General features: G+C 38.3%; 1 protein-coding gene across 14 annotated transcripts in view; it reads left to right on the plus strand.

The window, feature by feature from the left end:
- LRATD2 (LRAT domain containing 2) overlaps positions 1-23399 on the plus strand; it is a 714718-nt gene that overhangs the window by 473060 nt on the left and 218259 nt on the right. For 13 of the 14 annotated variants that reach the window (XR_009498431.1, XR_009498437.1, XR_009498433.1 and 10 more), the window contains one exon: positions 818-943. The gene's annotated coding sequence lies outside the window, so the exon portion shown is untranslated. Of the gene's footprint in view, positions 1-817; positions 944-12221; positions 12338-23399 lie in introns of those variants that run through there. The other variant, XR_009498444.1, reaches the window with a different exon arrangement.

Here is a 23399-nt window from a genome sequence, read left to right on the forward strand (position 1 = left end):
ATTTCCAACCACTGTGCCATCAGGGAAGCCCCCTGATAGCTTTTTATATACTGTATAATTATACTGCTTTTGTCTAATAAGCAACATCAGGACTCTGATAAATAGAAACACATCATGGACAGCAAAAACATTGACAATTCTCTAGAACCTTCCCATATGGAATACAATTGTTTAAATACTTATGTTAATAATATTTTACCAATACAAATTTAACCTAGGGAAGTCTAAGCATTTCCTCAGGTTTGACAATATTTCCCATGCAACTCATCATTAGTAACATATCAAATGACCCTAATTATTTCTAACATGTCTCTTCTTACAAGGTGAAAGAACAAATCTTTGTGATTTTCCAGGGTCCCCTTTGGACATCTCAAAGACAATTTTCGTTGCTGACAAGGCTAATCAAACTTTGACCTTGAAGCAACTTTAGAACCTTGAGCCCTCAAGGCTATGTGAATTCCCTGCACTTCAACTTGTTTGCTCTAGCTCAGGTGCAGACCCCACCCCATGTGTCTAACCACAAACCAACATTTCCTGCCTTGACTTTCCTGTTAGCACAATATTTGACAAAGATTGGCAAGTTTCAAGAACACCCTACCACCAGCAGCTTTCAACATCCTTCCCTCTACTTTTCACAGCCACCTGTCCCAGTAGTCTCTGCATTTAACAGTTTTAGCCTCCCATCCCTTCCCTGAGACATTTATGGCTTAGTCTTTGAGCATCTTCCTGTTATAATACTCCCCTCCTCCTATTGCAATATCCCCCTTAAAGAGATCTTTCATATTAACATCCAGATTGCATTGTTTTTCTTTGACAGTAATGATGCCATGACTTTGATGGAGTGTTCACCACCCCTCATACACTGCTTTCTTCACCCAAGTGCTAATTCCATCTTGTCAGATGCTGTGTCCTTTCCTGGCTGAGGAAACCAGGATCTACAGTGGTGAGTCATAACTCCTAATGCAGCATTCCAAACATTTGTCTGTTGTAGCACGATAAAGACTTGGCTTTGGTTTTCCTTTATTTTTGTCTTTTTTCTTCTATTTATCTGTCTTCTCCTTCTGGCTTTTTTGACTATGGGTTAAGCCCCTGACTCTCCCAGTATATCACACCTTGGGTTAAAGTCCCAAGGCCTTAGCGCCAAAAGGTGTTCCTTTTATTATCATGGGAGATTGTCAGTCTAATCATTGTCCCACAGATCTCTTCATTGTAGAATTTGTACTCCATCATTATGGTACTAATTCCACCCAAATTCTTCAAAAATGTCAAAATTTTACTAAAAAAAAAAAAAAAAAAAAGAACCTTAGAATATCAATGACCTATTTGGGGGACTTAGAATCTTCCCATATTGGCTCATTCTGAGTGGGGCTCTTGAATATGGTGACTCCAAGATCTCATCCAAACAATGGATTGCTTTCATTGTTTGATACAAAGAGACAATTATGTCTCTCCCACAAAAACTTTTCAGAGGCTATTTCTTTCTTCAAAGGCCATCTTCCTCCTTAGTGCCTTTAAGACCTGTCCCTCACCATCACCTTAGCTGCCTTGAATCCTTTGTTCCTCCTCCTTTAACAGCTCTACTCCTCCTCCACCAGACCTTTCCTTTCTCATTCAGGCCCCTCAACCCCCCCGTTGTCACTTGAGATTGAAGTCTCCAACCACTGTCGGGGCTCTGGAGGAGCTCAGGGACATCAAGGGCAACAGCCTGAGGCTGGAAAAGCTAACTGGAAACAGGCTGGCTGTTTTCTCCACTCAGTTGGACTTTGAAGACACCAGATGGCCCCTTGGTTTCTTCTCCATCCCTTTCTGGAAATTTAGTCCAGAGAATCCATAGCGTCACATATCAGGGCAAAGGACATCTTAAGAGTCTCCTTTGCAAATACTGGTGAAGATGCTTTAGCTCTCATATTGAGCAAATTATTTCAAGTTGCCCCATCTACCAGGAATATAATTTTTGTAAAAATGTAAGTGAGGTAAGGATGAGAGTCAGCTCTTTTATATGAACCAGTGAGTTTTGTGTTTTTGTGTTTATGTCTGAACAATGGCTAAAATTTTAAAATTAAAAATTAAAGCTATAAGTTCTCTATTTGTGTGTATGTATATGTGTGTATGTATATGTGTATGTATTATGCACATGTAATATTTTTCTACCTCCAAATAGTATTACCCCATTAAACTATAAAGTTCTTTAAAAGAATACCTTTTGGTTGCTAAGATTTGATTGGCTAAGAGATAAATAAGAGCTTGTATAATTTTAAATATTCCTGAAATTTTCAGAAATTAAGGAAATTAAAATTTTTATATGTTTAATGTGAAAAAGTATTTTTATAGAAACCTATCAAAATGTTTTAAAAATTCAAGCTACCTGATATAAGTAAATCTTTGGCAAATGAAACTAGTTTGATGTTGTTGGCTTAATAATTACATCTATGTCTTCTGAGTTATCAGCCTTGCAAAATTACATTTTTATCCTAATTGGATATGTTCTTCCTAAGTTTATATAGGTTTAGTGAATATCTTTGCTTGATAATCTAGATATATTATTGCTTTTTTCTAATCATATGCTTGATATATTCATGGCATACTATGTCTCAGGATTCTTATATCTGACATTTTTTCCCTGTAGAAATTATGTTCATCCATTTTCATAAACGGGATGCGATTTCCACTCTTCTTTGAAAATAGGATTAATCATTATGTTTATGTATATTTTGCCTAAAACCTTTTCAGTTGATTTTTAGGTCTCATATAAACAATCAAATTTCCTTATCAATTGTATTATTTTTATAATGAATTCTCATCAGACCTTTCCCTTTTGAAAATTATCAAAAATATGTTAACAATAACCATTTTTAGTCTTTAGTCATCTACAGACAGTTTTGTGTCTGTGGTTTTTCTTTTTTTTACTCCTGATGATTCCATGAAATCACTTGGAATCAGCTATAGGGCAGAGTGTTCCATCTTTAGCAAAGAAGGACTATCTTAGAGCCTGGTGGAAAAGAACTGTACCTGGTACTCTTGGGTACAGGCTACTGATGGCATTGCTTAAACAGCTATCAGGTCATTCTAGGGCACTAAGTCAGAAGTTCCAGATGTCTAGTCAAGAATTGGTGGAATTGATGAGATTACTAGCCCAAGATAAAGTGAAACAAGAATTGGATTGAATGAACTGAATGAACTGGATGAATATGGACTTTGTTTGGAATAGTGCTGATGCTTTAATGTTCTGTTTTCTGCTAATAAGGAACCCCTTTCTCTTTTCTCTTAAGCTGTCTATCACTCATAACTATTTAGTAGACTGTGCTCTTATAAATATGCTCTTTCCAAAATTTGGAAACTCTTATTAAGTATTCTTATTTTCATGCCCATATGGTTATTTGCATACATTCAACAAGAATCTGACCACCTTGTTCATAGGACGTGATTGGAAATTATGTTGTTTATGCAACTAGGCTTTACCTATAATGTCATATTTGAGACTGTTGCTCATTTAATCAGTTATGATCAGACACTTTTGAGGAACTAAGGTTAACTTCATGGGGCCAATGCTTACTAAGTCCCTCTTGGGAAAACTGTCCTGGTTACTGGCTTTATAGGGTTGCCAGCCTCATAGGTGAGCAAGGAAGGTCACTTCCTCTTGGCAGGCCTAGGAATCTTAAGATATTTTGGGGACCTCAAGGAAGAGAGGAATTCCCACCAAATCACTAGGTACTGCAGGTGAAAAATGATGGTGAATTCGTGGCTTGGCTTCCTATCCTCAAGAGGCTTAGAAGAGTCCAATCAGAGATTCTTTAAGAAAACTTCCAGCAAAGCAAATATAAGACTCATGTGGTAAATTGTCATTCTTGCTGCACCTCTGTAAATAAATAACCAGGCCACATCTAATGAGAATGGCTTTATTTTGTGATGAAGATTAATCTTTCCTTAGAGATTGTCTTTGATCAGAAGGGAAAGAGGGACAGTAGAGAGAAATTCTGTATTTCAATGGGATACTATGCACATTCTGAGTTATCACATTCTGATGCTATTCATTGTCTTTGAGTTATTTTGTATCACTTTGTAAACTGCAGGTAACTCATGGATATGCAAACTCTGTCTTGTCTGGTAGAGACTTAATTGGCTTGCTTTCCCATTGTGGATAAACCAGTTGTGATGCCTACTTGTAAAGTGGATTTGGATCTGTTACTTGGCACAGATTGTCAACCCTTACCAAATTTTCAATTCTTCCACTTTCCTTCAATATCTGGCTGCAAACTAACCTTAGCCTCCACACCAAGCTTTTAAATTTTTCTCCTTCCTCCTCGTCTTGGAGTCACTGAGAGCTAAAACCTGACTGCCAAATGCTTATTTGGACTCTCAGGTTGCCTTGTAGCTGGTCTTTGTCCCTAGGATCTGAAGAGTCACTGCAAGCTGAAGCCTGAAGACTTGTTAAAAGATCAGAAGGACTCATTACTGCTGCAGACCATGCATGGCCCGATTTCTCCCTTGACAAGCTGCTGTCTGGGTCACTAAGGAAGTCTGGTGAAATGTTCAGATCGTGCACACCCTCATAAGAGAGGTAACCCAGACTCTGGACAAGATAATTAGGAGCATAATAAAACTCTAAAAGCATTGCTGCACAATCAAATGTTTTCATCTACTGACCTCTTGAAATTCACTGGACTAGCTACCCTTAGAATTTAACTTCTGTCTCCTTACTTTAATACAACTATTCATATTAACATTTCTCTTTTTCACTTTAGGCATCCCACTTTTAAGATGTCTGATCTGAGGAATGTTGTAACAGCTGACCTTTGCCAGCACACAAAACAGATGGTTCAACTAGTCCTCTAGGGACATCACTGAGAAAAAGCTGACCCTAAGGACTATTTCACTCAGCCATTCCTTGTTTGAGATATCCCCTACCCCTGTGTTGTTCAGAGAAAGTCTCTTTCTGAGACTGCCTTGAACAAGAAGAGGCACTGACAAGGCTGAACAAGCTCTGTGCTTAACACAACTTTAGGCTGCTTAGCTGAGGACCACTAGGCTCTCAGCTCTATGTGAATTTCCTATACTTTAAGTTGTTTGCTCCATGTCAGACCCAGAATCCCAACCCCCCGAGCCTAACCACAAACCGCCTTTCCTGCCCCAGCTTTTCTATTAGTACAATATTTGCAGCACTTCATACGTTTCAAGGCCATTCCCACATACCAGTTTTTCACAATGCATCCCCTTCTACTTTCTGTAAGCCCCTGTCCCAGTGTCTCTAACTATAAAAGCTTTGCTTGCCTACCCTTTGCCTGAAACTTTTCTGACTTCTTAGGCTTTAAGCATCTCCCTATTACAATAGTCTTGCTTAATCATGTCTTTTCTTACTCAAGTCCATACTTACATTTTTTTCCTTGACAATGCAAAAGATACCATCTAGGATTTGGTTTTTGGAAGGTAAAATATAAAAAGTAATCCAAAAGTTTAAATATTTGATTAAATAAGAACATGGATTACTGAGAAAGAATTCTATTTAACCAAAATGACAAAAAAATTTCAAAAGTAAAGTAAATGTAGAGCACTTCAGTTCTTTCGAGTGAAAAGACTTTGTTCTCTTAAATAATCAAGGATATTAAAAAATCAACACAATGCATAAGGAGTTATTCTGGTAAGACCCTGAAAAGTTGTATTCTAGGCAGATTACTCAGAAGGTAAAGAAAAAATCTTTTATAAGCACTTATTAAGAGAAGACCAATAGTACAAGAAAAAACTTGTCATCTTAATAGAGAAAATCAAATTAGAGTTTTAAACAATATATTTGATACTAATGCGTTTATTAAGAATCTTGTAAATAAACTCATTAAACCTTAGCCAACTGTGACTACAAGAAATAAAATTCCCTTTTCGTGAACCATCTGCAGCTTTCTCTATCCAGACAGGTTTTGTCATCCACTTTTCTCTTTCTCATTCTGGAACAGCAAGTCATTTTAATTTAGAGCAAAACTACTCTCTTCTTCCTTAACAAAATACATCCTGCACACTTTGCATGCAAAATTTTTCCTCTGTGACACTACCACTCCTATTAGAGTCACATTCACATATTGATTATAATTTTTAACTGCAGTAAATTCTATTGCATAGAGAAAACTAGAAGGTGGTATAAAAGAAAAGTTATTCAGTAGACACGTGTTAAAATGGCAAGACAAATCTTATTTGAACTACTGCAGTAGGGGAGAGAGACTTCAGTATAGAACTGAGCTCAACTCCCAATTCAGCAAAGACAGCTGGAGATTTATAGCCAAGTAGCAGAGTGAGGGGGGTCAGTGGATGAAAACTTACAAAGAGGAACTTGATTAGATGTCAAGGGTAGGGGGATTCTTGCTAAGCTTGCTTAATAAGATTCTTCCTAAAAACAGGCCTAGGACTTACATATCCAGGGCAGGGGTTAAGGGACTTGATCAGATAGCAAGGATGATCAGGTATCAGAGGTGGGGGGATTTCCAATAAACTGAGCTCAGCAGGCCAAGGCCATGGCCTAGACTACAAGAAGGCTCCAGGAGCATGACTAAAGTTTGGTCAAGGAGGGAATCTGTCAGTAGATAACTGCAAACTATCTTTCACATGCCAGTAGTTTCTTGCAGACCAGCAGAGCTTATAAATATGCATCTCATAACTTTTTATAGCCATAAACATTCCTTTTATTACAACTTCTCAATGTGGCAAAAATGAACATGTTTATTAACAGACCCAAATATATAGCCTTTCTGTGTTGTATAAAAATGAGGCAAAATGTATGTAAAATGAAAGTACATTTAGTAATTAATGTTTCAGTATTCTAAATATCTTACTTAGATATGATCTAGGTATTTAATGAATATTTATTAATTAACTCAACTTAATACCAGTCAAAGGTTTTAAGTTACCAAAAGATTTTGGAAACTATTTTCAAGCTGACATACTGTAAAACATAATTACTTTTGAAATAAAATTTGTTAGAATAATGATTTAATTTGACTAAATACAAATTTACATTTTTTATAATCTTAAAAATATAGTAACTGAAATGATAGCTTATTAAGTCAGCAAATCTTTGTAAGTTGAGGAAGAGCATGCCCAAGTAGAATAAAAATGTATGTTGTATTATATTTATTGCTGATAACTCAGAAGATATAGCTGTTTTATGAAACCAACAATATTAAATTAGACCCATTTGCCAAAATTTACCCAATTTATGTGGACTTGAATTCTTATAACTTTTGAGTTAGTGCTTATTAGAATATATTTTTAGTACATAAAAAGTATCAGAAGTTTAATTTTTTCAATATCTGGGCATTTTAGGAACATTTCATTTGTATAAGGCCTTATTTAGCTCTAAGTCAATCAAAATAGAGCTCTTTTAAAACTTTTATAATCTATTTTAGTAATACCATCTGGAGATAGGGAAATATTACATACCCACAGACACATAAACATACAGACATAGACATAGAGAACTTATAGCTTTGATTCTAAAAGTTTAGCCTGTAGTTCAGGCATAAACCCAGAAATAACAAAACTCACTTTTTATTATAAAAAGAGCTCTTGCTTCCCAGTGGGTACACATTCTTAATTGATTTGAGTTCAAAATAGGGAAAATAGATAAACAGAAAGGGGTAACAAACTCCATTTTCTGTCATCTTTCACATATCAGAAACAAGATATCCATAAACCATTTAATGCATTTACAAGGATTACCAAATTGTCAGACTAAAACCAAAAAAAAAAAAAAAATTAAAAATCTAGCACAAGAATCAACTAAATACTCAAAAAGAATCAAAATCAAATCCTTACCATGCTAGCAACAGGTAAGAATCTGGAGCATAGGACCAGGATCAGGACTCATCTTTAGATCCCTGGGTTGCCAGTCATGAATGAAGCACAAAAAACTCCAAGTGGCCTTATTACCTGGCTGGAACAGATGAGAATCTGAAGGCAAGGTCCAGTCCTGAGTCATGGCACCAAACTGTCAAAGACAAAAACCAGACAAGCTGGGAGACTAATATGATTGAGACTATTGAGATAGGGAGGTCACCGCACCTGAAGATCTTCAGCTGTCTCAGCTTTTATGGAAAGGAATAAACAAGTTGCCAGAGATGTGGTTTACACTGTGGTTAGAGTGCCAGCCCCGACAGTCCGTTAGCCATATAAATAGGAAACGTTGGTTATTTGTTTTTCTTTTATTCTGGTTTAGCTAGCTTTGTGCGCAGAGTTTTAATCTCAGCTAGTTAACCATGAGACAAAGAACTGGAAGCTGAGGTGTCTGTGTTTTGCCTGGTCAGCAGATTCAGACAAAAGGGGAAGTTTGTTGGGTTTTGTCACATGGTAACAAAGATCTCGAGGGAAAGTTTCAAGCAGAGGTAACAACAAAAGCAATAAGCTTGGGGCTTCCCTGGTGGCACAGTGGTTAAGAATCCGCCTGCCAATGCAGGGGACACGGGTTCGAGCCCTGGTCCGGGAAGATCCCATATGCCGCGGAACAACTAAGCATGTGTGCCGCAACTACTGAGCCGGTGCTCTAGAGCCCACGAGCCACAACTACTGAAGCCCCTGTGCCTAGAGCCCATGCTCCACAACAAGAGAAGCCACCGGAATGAGAAGCCCGCGCACCACATCGAAGAGTAGCCCCAGCTCGCTGCAACTAGAGAAAGCCCATGCTCAGCAACAAAGACCCAACTCAGCCAAAAATAAATAAATAAATAAAAAAAAAAAAAAAAAAAAAAAGCAATAAGCTTTCTAGTCACTCCTGAAGCTAGGCTAAGTCATGTCTCCTTCTTCAGCCCAGCTGGCTCTACTGCATGGAATGCACTTATTTTCATGTCCCCACCACCTCCTTACATGTAGCCTCTCTCCCCCCCTTAACACCTACATCCACATCTCTCCATTTTCACTGCTGCTGGCCAGTCACTATATCACCTTATCCCTTCAAGGCTACTGCACTACCCTCCTAAATGGGTCCTTCCTTCTTGTCTTTTTTCTCACAATTCAGTTTCCATAGAGCAGTCAGAGTGAAGTAAAGTGAAAATCTGATTTTGTAACTGATATATTCAAAAATTTTCAATCTCTCGCTATTACCCTTCAAACATAGTCTATACTACATAGCATAACATTCAAGGCCTTCACGTTCTGGCTCACCTCCTTTCTCTCATCAGTCCTTAGCGGACTCTGCATTTCAGGGATATTGAACCACTCCCAATTCCCCCACATCCTATGCTCTTCTCCACGTCTAGATGCTTGCTTCTGTTTTTTCTTCTGCCTCCAATGCCCTCTCTCCACCTAGCTAAGTCCCTAATATATGTACAGACATACCTCGAAGATGTCATGAGTTCAGTTCTAGACCACCACAATAAAACAAGTCACATGGTTTTTTGGTTCCCCAGTGCATATAAAATGTATGTTTACACTATATTGCAGTCTATTAAGTGCATAATAGCATTGCCTTTTAAAAAGTACATATTTTAATTAAAAAATACTTTATTACTAAAAATGCTAACCATCATCTGAGCCTTCAGTGAGTCAGTTTTTTTGCAATAGTAACATCAAAGATAACTGATCACAGGTCACCATAACAAATATTATAATAATGAAAACACTTAAAATATTGTGATAATTACTAAAAGTGTGACACAGAGATATGAAGTAAGTAAATGCTGTTGGGAAAATGGTGCTGATAGGCTTGCTCCATGAAGGGTAGCGACAAACCTTCAATTTGTAAAAAAAGCAATATCTGCAAAGTGCAATAAAGAGGAGTGCAATGAAACGAGGTATGCCTGTATACATGAAGTTTAGATGACATCCACTCCGGGAACCAGCCCTGGCGCCACTTCCTCTCTCAGTCTTCTCAAGCCTGAATGGGCTGAAATTCCTCTATTCCATACTCTCTTCTTTCATACTACTTACCACACCATTTGGAAAATTTCTCTTTCTTTGCCTGTCTCTGCAACTAAGCCAGAACCTCCCTGCACGTTGGAATTGTGTGTTCTTTATTGTTGTTTCGTGTCAAGGGGAGCTAAGTGGTTGCAGTAGTGACTGGGCATCAGGTCGCAAAAGGCACGCGATGAACACTCATTGAACATGCGAAATTAATTAAGTGGGTGAACTCATCAAGTGTCTTTAAAATTATACAACATGCTGGGATTACACAACACATCTCACAACTGTGTTGTGGAAACAAAACAAGCTCACGTAAAGCAGTTAGAAAAAGCTATAGATTACGAGGTAGAACATGAAATAGAGTGATTTCTTTTTAAACAAATGTGTCTCATCTCCTGCCTCCTAAAGAAGGTTACCACCCACTAACCAGACACCTTGGGGGTCTGGATATGCACTTATTTCAGGATTGCCTTTCTTTACTCAAAACCAGGAAGGAATTCCTCCTTAGAACCTGATTCCTGAGACAGAATCTGAGCAAGCTGCATACTAAAATCAGTTCCATTCCTCTTTACTTAACCAACATAAAAGTCCCCATGGCTTTCATGACTATGGGATGCATTCCCGAAGATCAAATCTGCATTTACAACTATCTTGGCTCTGCACCATGCCTTGTACATAAAAAAGATTTGATAAATACTTGCTGAATCAGTGATTTGCAGAATAGCTTCCCACTTTGGGGATGATTGTGATTTCTTTAATATGAGTCTTGATTTTATTCTCCCTAAATGCATTTTGCTTGCAATGCCACTCATGATTATTCAGACCATAGTCAAAGTGAAAAAAATAAAGCTTTGTCCTTATCAGCCATATTCCTAAACATGAGTTACAGAGTCTGAAACATTTTCCGAAACGGTGTGCTCCGAACCTGCAAAGCAGAGCCACAGGTAAATTGCCTTTTAAAGGCACTGCCTCTCAGGAGAGGACATTAATATGAAAGTCCAGAGGTTGAAACTATGTCTTAATTCGGGTTCCCCAGAAGCAGATCTTGACACAAGGATTGTTGGCAAGTAGATTTGGAATGAGATCCCAGGAAACATCAGTAGGGAATTGGAGAATGGGGACAGGCAATAAAAAAAAAAAGCCAAAAGAGAATGCTATTGTGGGAGACTAGGTCTCAACCTCCAGGAGATGGTGTAGGACACGCCTCACAGCTGACTCACTTGAGCAGTGAGAAATCTGGGATATTTAATGCACTATCTCCCATTAGTTGAGAACTAGTCCGAGGATATTAATTCCCTGGCATCTACTGCCCACCTGACATCAGGTCAAGCATGTTACCTTGCCAGAGGGAGCCCTTATAGCATGAAGCAGTTTCCTGAACGATTGAGTCCTCAGGAGACATGGGTGAGAAACATGGGTAGTGTCTCTCACCCACACTTTGAACAGTCAAGTCCTAAACTGCAAGATGCATTCATAGAATGCAGACCCCATTATATTTCAGCTGAACCTAGGCAGTTGCGCCTAGGTAAAATAGGCTCTCTCAGCTGATACACAGGCAAAAAGAATTAGGAATTCCTTAGCTTCATGAAATTTCTGCAAAGTGCCATCCAATAACCGGATTTCTAAACTCTTCTCCAGAATTTTCATTCACTCCTTTTGTACCTAAATGAAACTAGTTACCTCAAGCAACTTAAATATGCTTATTCTCTCCTTTAAGCCTTGATTCCACCCACCTTAAGTGCCCTTTAGTTTTAGGCCCAATTCTCTTAAAAGCAGTCCCTGAGGCAAGGGTCCTAATGCAAGGGAGGTATTAAGGAAGTGCTCCTATAAGAAACTAGGAAGGGAGAAAAAGAAGCAGAGGAGGGAAGAGAAAGGAGCCAAACAAGGGTATGACTTCCATGAAGCCCCAAGCTGCAGCCAGATCCTGCAGAACTCCGGAACATAAATTACACTCTGGAGGTATTGTCTTAAGACAAAGGAGATGGGGCTATTGTATTCCCATAGTCAACCAAGCATTGGCATCAAGCTTCCCTGAGGGGACTGGAAGGCACTCCTGGCTCTCTATAAAGGAAAGGGGCCCCAGTGCCTGGGCCCAGTCCTCTATAGCAAGCATGAAGAGGCTAGAGGATGGATGCACAGAGCTGGTGAAGGGATCTGAAGTGCTCTGGGTGGGGCACTTTAACTTCACTTCATCTCTCATTTACAGATTTTTCCATTTTCTGGATGGTCACAATTTCTGGGAGAAAATTTATGAGAAGGAAGTTGGAATAAGCTAATCTGCTGCTGCATTTGGTCCTGAGACCATGAGTGATTCCCCTCATCTTCCTTCTCTATCACTCTTTTAGAGCTCCCCTTAAGCTGTGGTTCGTGCTCCCACCAGGGCACCTGACTTGTCTTCATCTGAGGAGTCTGGGTCCCTGGTTACCATATTTCATCGAGCCATACCATGGAAGTACTAAGAGATGCCCCAGTAGGTTTCCTGAGTGCCAAGCATAGCCCTGCCTGCTCCCATTATACAGCAGCAACCTCTGCTTATTCCCCTGGTAAGTCACCTCTGTCTCACCTCTCCTGATGCTGTACTTCCGCTGAGTTTTAGCCCAAGATCTCACCTCTTCCATAAAGCCTTCTGGATGCTTACAGACCTCAGAACTTTCTTCTTCCCATAACTCACAGAATTTACCGCTATGCCTTTCATCTGGCCTGAATCACAGTCTGCCTTGTGATTCCTCATTATGGGATTTCTTTGGTATTGTCTTTGGAAAACATCATTTGGTTGACTTGTGAGTGCACATCTTGTCTTTCCAGTGGAAACCTGAAAGGTTCACTGACTACCTCCAGTGCCTAGCACAGACCACTCTGCCTCCCCAGGACTTGGTGAATGCATGTTGGATCAGCCACTGAACAGCTTACAGAACAGCACATTTGCACTGTAGGACTGGATCATGATTATTTCACTGGAAGTCTTGCTTCCCAGAGTTCCCTAATTTATTTGGTTTCCGAGTCCCCAGTCATCTTTCAAACAACACAAAAAGATAGCTTTGAGAAATTTAACTTTTCACATTTTGAAACCAGTTCAAACCCTTAAAAGTATATATTTTTAGATATTTGATTACAAATTTCTTGCCGATAAAGGCCGTAAATGCCGCTACACAGAGAAAATTTCCCTTTTGGGCACTGCTCAGACCTTAAAATTTACAAACATGCTTTGTTTGAGGATAGTGGGTATTTGTGGAGAGAGCATAGAAAATGTTTCCAATCATCACATAAAGAGGCCATTCAGCTTATATAGAACACCTTTTTGGTGCCAGGAATTGCACTAAAAACTTTATACAGACTGAGTTGTCCAGAGATGGTTTTTTTCTTCTCCTTTTCTCTGAAGCTCACATGTTGAAGTACTTTGAAACATATCATAGCCTCTCATGGAAGCTTAAAGGGAAAGGGGGAATACTCAAGTCAGTTCATTTCACAATTAATTACTTCTTCTGAAAGGCTTTGCCTTGTAATTGTAGTATTTATCTCTACGTATTTATTACTTCTGATTGCTTCTGTCTTTTTTTTTTTTAAAACTGCCCTGATGTGGGCCACTTAGTTTTTTTTTTTTTTTGGTTGTTGTTGGTGTTTTGTTTTTTTTTTTTTAATTATTTATTTATTTATTTATTTATGGCTGTGTTGGGTCTTCGTTTCTGTGCGAGGGCTTTCTCTAGTTGTGGCAAGCGGGGGCCACTCTTCATCACGGTGCACGGGCCTCTCACTATCGCGGCCTCTCTTGTTGCGGAGCACAGGCTCCAGGCGCGCAGGCTCAGGAGTTGTGGCTCACGGGCCCAGTTGCTCCGCAGCAGGTGGGATCTTCCCAGACCAGGCCTCGAACCCGTGTCCCCTGCATTGGCAGGCGGATTCTCAACCACTGCGCCACCAGGGAAGCCCGCTTCTGTCTTATGTACTCTATTCAGAAGAAAAAATGGAATACAGTAATAGAACTAATCTTGACTATCTGACTCCAAGTATGTAGTCTACTCTCCACAAGCAATACTGGGATGAAATAAAATATTTATATGACTGTTAATAAAGGTTAAGATATATTGAATGCTTGCTATGAGCCAGACACTCTGTAAAGCACTTTATATACATCATCTCATTCAAATACTCATCACAATTCCCAGAGATAGGTTCTACAATTATCTCTGTTTTATAGACACAGAAATTAAAACTCAGAGAGGCTGAGTAAATTCCCAAAGATCATACAGCCAGTAAGTAGAGAAGCTGAGACTACACTGCACAGAGGAGAGAGTCCTGGTTCTTTACTTGGAGATGGCCAGCTAAGTTGCATTATCAGCGCTGGTCTTGCTACTTAAGAGATCAAAAGAAAATCACACACTCTTTAAGCCTCAGTTTCTTCATTTATTGAATAAAACCCTTGATGCTCACGCTGCTTATTCCCATCTATCTACACTCTCATTTGTCCATCTTAGAGCATTTAACTTGCACTGTTTTATACTTTGTTTATAAGAGTAACAGGTAGCTCTCAAAGAGCAGAAATTATGTCATATTCGTCTTCAAAGCCATAGTTCCCAGGCCACTATTCTATACGCTTTAAATGCATTAACTCATTTAGTCCTCACAACACCATAAAGAAGGTTTTATTTTTATCTCCACTTATTTCACACTTAAGGAGGTTACTGGACTCCAATCATGATTATGTTAATGATGTCAGATGGATCTGAACTTAGGTAGTCAGGCTCCAGAATCCATGCTCTTTTTTTTTTTTAATTAATTTTTATCGGAGTATAGTTGATTTACAATGTTGTGTTAGTTTCTGCTGTACAGCAAAGTGAATCAGTTATGCATATACATATATTCACTCTTTTTTAGATTCTTTTTCCATATAGGTCATTACAGAGTGTTAAGTGGAGTTCCCTGTGCTATACAGTAGGCTCTTATTAGTTATCTATTTTATATATAGTAGTGTGTATATGTCAATCCCAATCTCCCAATTTAATTCCCCCCCTTTACCCTTTGGTAACCATAAGTTTGTTTTCTACATCTGTGACTTTATTTCTGTTTTGTAAATAAGTTCATTTGAACCATTCTTTTAGATTCCACATATAAGCGATATCATAGGATATTTGTCTTTCTCTGTCTGACTGACTTCACTCAGTATGACAATCTCTAGGTCCATCCATGTCACTGCAAATGGCATGCTCTTAATTACTATGCTATACACAAAAGTAATTTAATTTTTTTCTTAAATCCAGGTCTAGTTTCAGAATGGAATTATATATACATTTTCCTCTCCACTTTCTCTTGACTCTTTAACTCTTGTTTTTGTTCTGTGACCTGTATTTATTTGTATGTAACTGGAGATGTGATTTTCATTGCACTCTACTTTAAAAATCCCAGATATTAAATCTCATATGTACATTAATATTAAGATATCGTTGATATTTCTTAGGAGCAACACTAAAAGAGCAAAGCCTTCCTCTAATTTTCAAGTTTACAACCTTAAGTGTAAAGGGTAGCCAAATTTCGCCACCCCAAAATATGCCACTTTGGCATAAGTATTATTTCGAACAGAAGGCATTTGAGGAGCAGACACAAAAACGCTCTCTGTCCTCCCCCTATTTGCCTAAAAGCAAGACAAAAATTTACGAAGGTGTCTTCCTTCCCCCCACCCCCACCAGGAAGGACAAAAGTTAATCATCAGAGAAACTTTAGTTCCTTATTAGGCTGGTGGTAGCACTAGAGAAATCTACATAACAAACTTTACTAACTAGTCTTTATCCATTATCAGTTTTCCTTATATTTGCTTTCACACAATTTGCTGCCCCTAGATACCCAAAGTCCTTTTCCTTTATCTTGTCACTTCTCTAAAAATGTACTGTTCCCTTGCTAAGCTTAAGTTCTAACCACCCCTTGAGTCTCTCCACTGTATATATGAGATATACATGTTAATGAACTTCTGTTTTTCTCTTGTTAATCTGTCTTTTGTTAGAGAGCCCTAGCAGAAAACCTAGAAGGGGAAAAAGATTTTTTTTTTCTCCTCCCCTACAAATGCAAGGACATGATCTTACACAGGTCCAGCAGAAGTCCAAGGTTTAGAAAGTCAACACAAATCTAGGATAAAATCACAATGAGCATAAGGTCCCAGATATGCTCATTTTGGCCTAGTAGGACACAGAAAACAGGTATAATACATAGGAGATTAACTAAAAGTCCCTCACCTTTAAAAAATAAAATAACAAATGATTTAAGAATAAAACTAAATGAAAAATCATTTAAAAAAATAAACACTGTGATTAAAAAAAAGGAAGCAGTAAAGTACCTAAAGAAAACTGATTGGTCAACTAGGCATATCATTGTGAAAACCTAAAGGTATAACCAAAGACTATCCAAAAGAATTTAGACATGACCCCCAAAGATTAATATCTTTATAATATTTATCTCTATAAATAAAGGAGACCAAGACTAAAGTATAAACGGATTCACTTTTTAATGTGACTTTTTTTCATTTACTTAAAAATTTGCAATTAGGCAATATAAAATGAACATATCAGTCAAAACCGAGTGACTACTCCCCACGAGTTCTTAAGAGTTCTTAACATGTTACAGTTCATTGTTAGAGGCATAATCAAGATCACACACATACACACATTCTTCCCAGATTTCCAACAATTGTTTTGGGATCCACTAGTGAGAGATGCTCTTGTAAACACAAGTTAAACGAATAGAATAGAATAGAATAGGATAGGATAGGTTAGGGCAGGATAGAATAGAATAGAATAGAATAGAATAGAATACAACACAACACAACACAACTCAACTCAAACGTACAGTTTGAAACTAGAGCAATAATATGAAAGGTAAAGATAGATGATAGATGGTAGATAACAGATTTAGAGCTATAGAGAGACATTTCAATAAATGTGGCTTTAAAAATAAGGTTAATCACAGTATTCCCTCAGATTGTTTAACTTTGTAAAAGTGATACTCCAAGGCTGTCCACGACCCAAAGCAAGTCTGTGAATATTTTCTTATCTATCTATGACAAGATGAGCACAGAAATTGAGAGTAAATCTTTAGAAACTTTTATAACAGTCTGACAGAAAAACTTCATGACTTTTGAATGTAGTAACAACAATGACAAAGTTTAGAGTTTCATTTTGTGCCTTTTTATAATTTTTCTAGTAATTCATTTTTATTATATTTTACAAAAGAATCAAGCTTGATGGGTTAGAAGTTTCAAAAAGAAAACTATCCATTTTCCACAGGTAGTTTGAGAAGCATGTCATAAAATTATATTTGGTCAAGATGATGCTGTGTATTCTTCCCCTCTCTCTGGTTGTACAAATCCACACATTTCATTAGACTATTATTTCACCTTCCCAGGAATTGTAATTATTCACTTTCACTGTAAGAAAAATCAGAGGAGGTGGGTGAACTGAGAGAAAGGGGAAGACCACCTTCCTGCTTAGCAGCTGCAAGCTAGAACTGTAAACGAGGTATAAATTTAGGAATTCTACAGTCAGTGTTAGGTCAGTAGTTTCCCCTTTTATACCAATTGTCACAAGGTTATTTTTCTTGCATCTCCACACAGTTCTTCCAAACTTTGTTCTGGACTTCATGCCATCACTCACAGATACCACAAGACATCCTCTCCCTTTGACTTCTAGGCTCAAGGGCAGTGAAAATGCAGGGACCCTTTTAGGCTTTGGGGAGTTAAAATGCCATCTGAGATTTGCGTCTGTCCCCCCCGGCCCCTTGCTTTGGTGGCACTTATTATATGGATGCGATTTGTTGTCCATGTAGGGCTGAGCTGACTCCCAGTGGAATATGTATATACTGGAGGTGCTCAAGAGTGTCCAGTGCTAAGGTTTTTCCTGCAAAAACAGAGCTGTAAGCCTCAAGCTCACACCACCCATTTATCTTGCTTAGCTCCAAACCACAAACTGTACAAAAGGTACTTGCCCAGATTTGTTTACATTTCTGTCACATTTTCTGAAAAGAGAAAAGGGCTAACTTCCAAATTCACTTCTCAGAAAACTGAAAACAGGTAACTGACCTTAGAGAGCATCTGCCTGGCCCCGACAATCACATCCTTGTTTCTTGGTTCACTTGTCTCATGACCAAGCCCCAGAACTCAAAGCAACTATAACTTATAAAACCACTGCTAATTGCCAGATGTCAGGGTCATTGCCCTTTTAGGCTGACCCTTCTAATAGTAGCAAATAAAGGTGCTTTCTTTTTTCCTCACCTCTATATCCTTCAACAGGAGATTTCTGTCAGAATATAGTCCACCTTGTGGCCAGGCAGTTCTTCCTCCAGAATTCCTTTAGGTACACTCTGTGAGCTGAAATGTGCTGATGTCCAGTTTAATGCTGTAGATTACACATGTTGAAAAGAAACTCAGAATGGAAGGGATACTAATGTGTCCTCCAGATATTAGATAAAACAGCTGGAAGAGAATTTAAATAATCATTGACTGAGCCCCACTTTCCATTGATCTGTAACCCACATGTCCATCAGGACAACTGGAAGTTCCTAAGGATACTTATAGCCAGTTTTGTTAAAAATGACATCATCTTCTAAAGAGGTTTAGGCTGCCTATATTCCTGTTTCTCAGAGAGTAGAAGTAGTCAGCTAATTTAAAAACAGAAAAAAAAAATAGAAGGGAAAATAGAGTTCTAAAAACTCCATGTTAATATTTTAAAATATAAGGAAAATTAGATGAGCTACAGTTATCCTTCAAATGAGTTTAAAAGGGAAAGAGCTTAAAAGCATCTATTACACATAATAGATGCCTGAAAAGAGAACTCTGGGAATAGCAACAATAAGCTTGTAGGATAAAAGGAAAAAATCCAGAATGTGTCCAATATACTAATTATTGTGAACATCTTAGTGGTTTCTATTAAAAGAGTCTCTTCTAAACCTCAAAATAAAATACAACAAATTGTAGCCTACAGAGATGTTAATATAACAAAATGAAAACATGCATTCAAAGTATAGGCAATAGAGGCAAAAGAGTAATTAATCAGCAAAAATGTACTAATTAATGCTATTACTATTCCTAAGGGCATACCAATACAATAAACTACCTTCAAATATGTATTAAATAAATAAATATTTAAAATCCATCAAGAGAGAAAAGATGACAACATAATATCATGAATAAAACAACAAAAAGATAAAATAAAATTGATTTCTGCTAATATGATAGCAATATTACTAGTGCTTTGGAAAATTCATAAAATTTATATATTTGGATTTAACCGATTTATCAAAAACTAAAAAATATAACAATTAATAAAACTTGGAATAAAAAATGAGAAACCTAGCAACCTCCTTGTACCTGTATAATATCTATTATTTTATTGTGTCTAGAGTGATGTAAATCAGTGCCTGGCTTCCCTAGTAGATTGACACCTTGGTGGGGATGGTGGGTAGGTTATCTTCAGGTTTTGGTTACCTACATAATAAGTACTCAGTAAATGTTTTTAAGTAATGGAGAATGTGAAGAAAAAGAGATTCTTAAGTTACAGGATAAGATCAAGAGGTTGAAAACAATATAAAAGGTTAATAGCAACTTAAAAAATTAAAGCACCTAAATCTGACATATTTACTGGGCAATTTTTCCAGGCATCTAAAAAAAAGGGAAAAGAAAAATAAGAATAAACTTCTATTTTTTGAAAAATAATATGTGTCAGGCACCATACTCAGAAGACACTGAAATATCAATGTTTGTGGATGTGATTGTATAAGTAGAAAATAAGAGAAAAATCCTAAAGCAAATTAAGCTCCTTTTGTTGTAGGATATCAGAAAACCGCAAGCATTACAATTAAATTCTTAAGTACTGATGATAACTAGAATGTGAAATGAATGGAGTCCATTCCTGGCAGCAAAAACTGAGTACTTATGAATTAATGCATTAAGAAATAGATGCTCATCAAAACACACGTGCATGTACTACCCTAAATGAATGTACAAGAATGCATACATCAATGAAGAGGGAAAGTCTCCACAAGAAGTCTATTTTGAAGTCTATTTTGAAAGACTTCAAAATACCTGTATTATCCTACGTAGCAATCCATTTCAGTGATACTATTTCTGAACCCTATCATCCCCCAACCACACTTCACCCTAACTTCCACCACCAGATTGATTATCCTAAAATAGACATTTTTGATGCATCCTTACTGTTTTTTATTTATTGTATTTATTTATTGCAGTAAGCACATTTAACATGAGATCCACCCTTTCGATAAGTTTTTGCATACAGTGCGGTATTATTAACTGCAGGCACGATGCCGTACAGCAGATCTCCAGGACTTACTCAGGCTGCATAACCAAAACTTTATGCCCTTTGAATAGCAGCTCCCCACTTCCTCCCTCTCCCAACCCCAGGCAACCACCATTCTACTCTCTGCTTCTATGAGTTTGACTATTCTAAATTTCTCATATAAATGGAATCATACAATATGTGTCCTTCTGTGACTGGCTTATCTCACTTAGAATAATGTCCTCCAGGTTCATCCATTTTGTTGCGCTCACTTTTTATATTTATTTTATGATTTCTCCAAACTTACCTATTTTCAATGCCTATGCCACATGATCCCCACCCCTACATTTTTCTATTTGTGTGCCTTTCGTGAAGCTTTTCCAGATTTTTCCAACTGAGGCGACCTATCCCTTCATAATATAACATTTAGTCTTATAGTATCTGCAGCCATTTACTGAAACCTGACACTCCATGTGACATTTCTTGTAGGTTTTGCTTGTACTGCAATTTAACAGTCTGTGTGTTTCTGCCTAATGTTTTCAATTCAGTTAAATCTGTGCCCTATACAACATCTATATCCCTCATCGTCTGTAGCAGAGTGTCTTACAGTAATTATGCAGTAAATATTATTTAACCCATTGGATGGTTGTAAACTCCTTAAGAAAACATTTCATTTACCTTAGTAACCCCAAGCGCTAGGAAGTATCTGACATAGTAAATGCTCAAAAAATGTTGAGCTTTGTGTGGGGATAAACAGAGAGAAAGGAGAATGCAATGATTTGGCTGAGAACACGTTGTTGCATGCAGAGGTCAATACTTAGCTCTCTTCTTATTTGACCTGTCAGCAGCATTTGACCCAGCTGGTGACTCCTTCCTACTGGAAACACTTCCCTCACTAGACTTCTAGGACATTTCCTCTCTTGGTTCTCCTTCTATGTCACTGACTGTTTCTTCTCAGTCTATTTTGCTATCTCTCTATCTTCTCCCAGCCTCTTCACCTTGGAGTGCCTCAGGAATCAGTCCCTGGTCCCCTTCTTTTTTGTTCTCTTCTTTTCTAATACTCACACCCTAGGTGACCCCATTAGTTCATGGCTTTAAAAAAATAACTAGGTGCTGATAATTCCCATATATACATACATCTCCAATCCTGACACCTTCATTAACTCAAACCTATAGTGTTCAATGCCTACTTGATATTTCCCCTGGGATGTCCAATAAATGTTTCAAATTTAATATATCCCAAGATGAACTCTGAATCTTCCTCCTTAATTAAGCCTGATCCTCCAGCAATATTCCTCATCTCAGCTAAGAGTGAAAACATCATTCTTCCTGAATCCCAGGCACTTCTGACTATCTCATTCTCTCACATCTCCATCCATCAGGAAACACCTTTGTGCTCTATCTCCAAAATATGTACAGATGCCAACTTCTCACCTCCCACCCCTCTGCCAACCTGATCTGAGCCATCGTCTTTGTTCCTCTGGATGGTTAAAACAGTACCTGCAATTGCTTGCCCACATAGCAGCCAGAGAGATCCTTTGAGAATTTAAGTCAGGTCACATCACTTCTCTTTCACAACCCTGCAACAGCCCTCCATTTCACTTAGAGTAAAACCCAAAGTCTTTACGAGGAAATATACAATTGGACTTCCCATGTTCCTCTCTGACCTCATCTCCTACTAATATTTCCTTCCTGCTCACTCCCCTCTAGCTGCAATGCCCTCCTTCCTGTTTATTTCAGTTCTCTATTGCTCCATAACAAACTCTGCAAATTAAGTTTTGTTGCCATCCCTGTGGCTCTGTAGGTTGACTTCAGCTGGCGTTCTTGCTTAAGGCTTCTCGTATGGTGGCAGTCCAGGGTCAGCTGGGTCTGGAGTCATCTGAAGGTTTAATGACCAGGGCATCCAAGATACCTCACTCCTGTGTTTGACAGTTGATGCTGGGCTTGTGGACCAGCGCACCCCAATGTGGTCTGTCTGTGTGCCTCGGACTTCTTACAGCCTGACAGCCAGGGGACTGTCAGTGATCTGAGAGTCAGCATCACGAGAGCAAGTGTTAAAGAGGCAGGAAGTAGAAATCTCCAGGCCAGCTAAGAGCCACACCTGCAACTGGCACAGTGACACTTAAACCATACTCTATTGGTTTAAGCAGTCACAGAGCCTGGCAGGATTTAAGGACCTGCAGAAATAAACTCCATCTGTTCATGGGAATGGGGCAAAGTCTCATTGCAAAGGAGCATGTGGGATGGGAGATAATGGGGCAATCTTTGGAAAATATACTCTGTGGAGCTATTTTTCAAACACATCAGCTATACTCTCACCTCAGTGCTTTGCACTAGCCTGTCCTTCTGCCACGAATGCTTTTCTCCCAGTATCAGCATGTTTTGCCCCCTCATTGCTTTCAAGTCCTTGCTTTCTCACTTACTTCAACTCTGCTGATACGTCACCTTCTCCATGAGCCCATCTGTGGCCACCCTATTTAACATTATACATAAACACTCTCCCTTATGGCCAGGTGCTCACAATGGCCCATGACATAACCATTGAACTTCAGGCTCCTCTGGTCCCCATAAGTGCCTGAACTGTGGCTTGCCCTCAATTTTCAGCAAGCACTAAACCACTAAGGTGCAGAATATCCCCTTCTTCACAAAACATTCTGAGAATCTGCTAACCACACAGAAAAACATTTCCCCATTAAAACACCCCAGTGATGCCACCTGTTCACCCCACCCTGTTCACCCACTTGCCCTACTACCCCACAGACTTCTGCCAGCTCCTCCCCACTCTCCAAGAAAGAAAAGCCTTTTTTGGTTTAATTTTGAGATATTTGCCGACTTCTGGGATCAAAATATTCTCCCTATTAGAATAATCATTTTAAATAAAGTCTCTGTTTATCTAAATCCGTATTTATTTTGATTTGACACTCAGCACTCTTAATCCTTTTTACCCTACACCATTTTTTTCATATCACTTATTACCTTCAAACATACTGTATATTTTATCTATTTAGTATGTTTCTTGTCTCTCTCCCTTTATTAGAATATAAACTGCATGACAGGAGGATGTTTTTCTATTTTGTCTACTAAATTCCCATCACCCAGTACACACATTGTAGATGCTCAAAAATCATTTGTCAATTTAATGCATAAACCCTCTCCTGTGGTGTAATGAAAGCAAGTCCATCCAGCACATAGAGATAGAGAATAAAGAGATATTGGCTACTGATCTGGGATCTCATTCTCCATGGCAGGTAA

The sequence above is a fragment of the Balaenoptera ricei genome, chromosome 17 (genome assembly GCF_028023285.1).
Source record: "Balaenoptera ricei isolate mBalRic1 chromosome 17, mBalRic1.hap2, whole genome shotgun sequence".
Classification (NCBI taxonomy): Eukaryota; Metazoa; Chordata; class Mammalia; order Artiodactyla; family Balaenopteridae; genus Balaenoptera; species Balaenoptera ricei.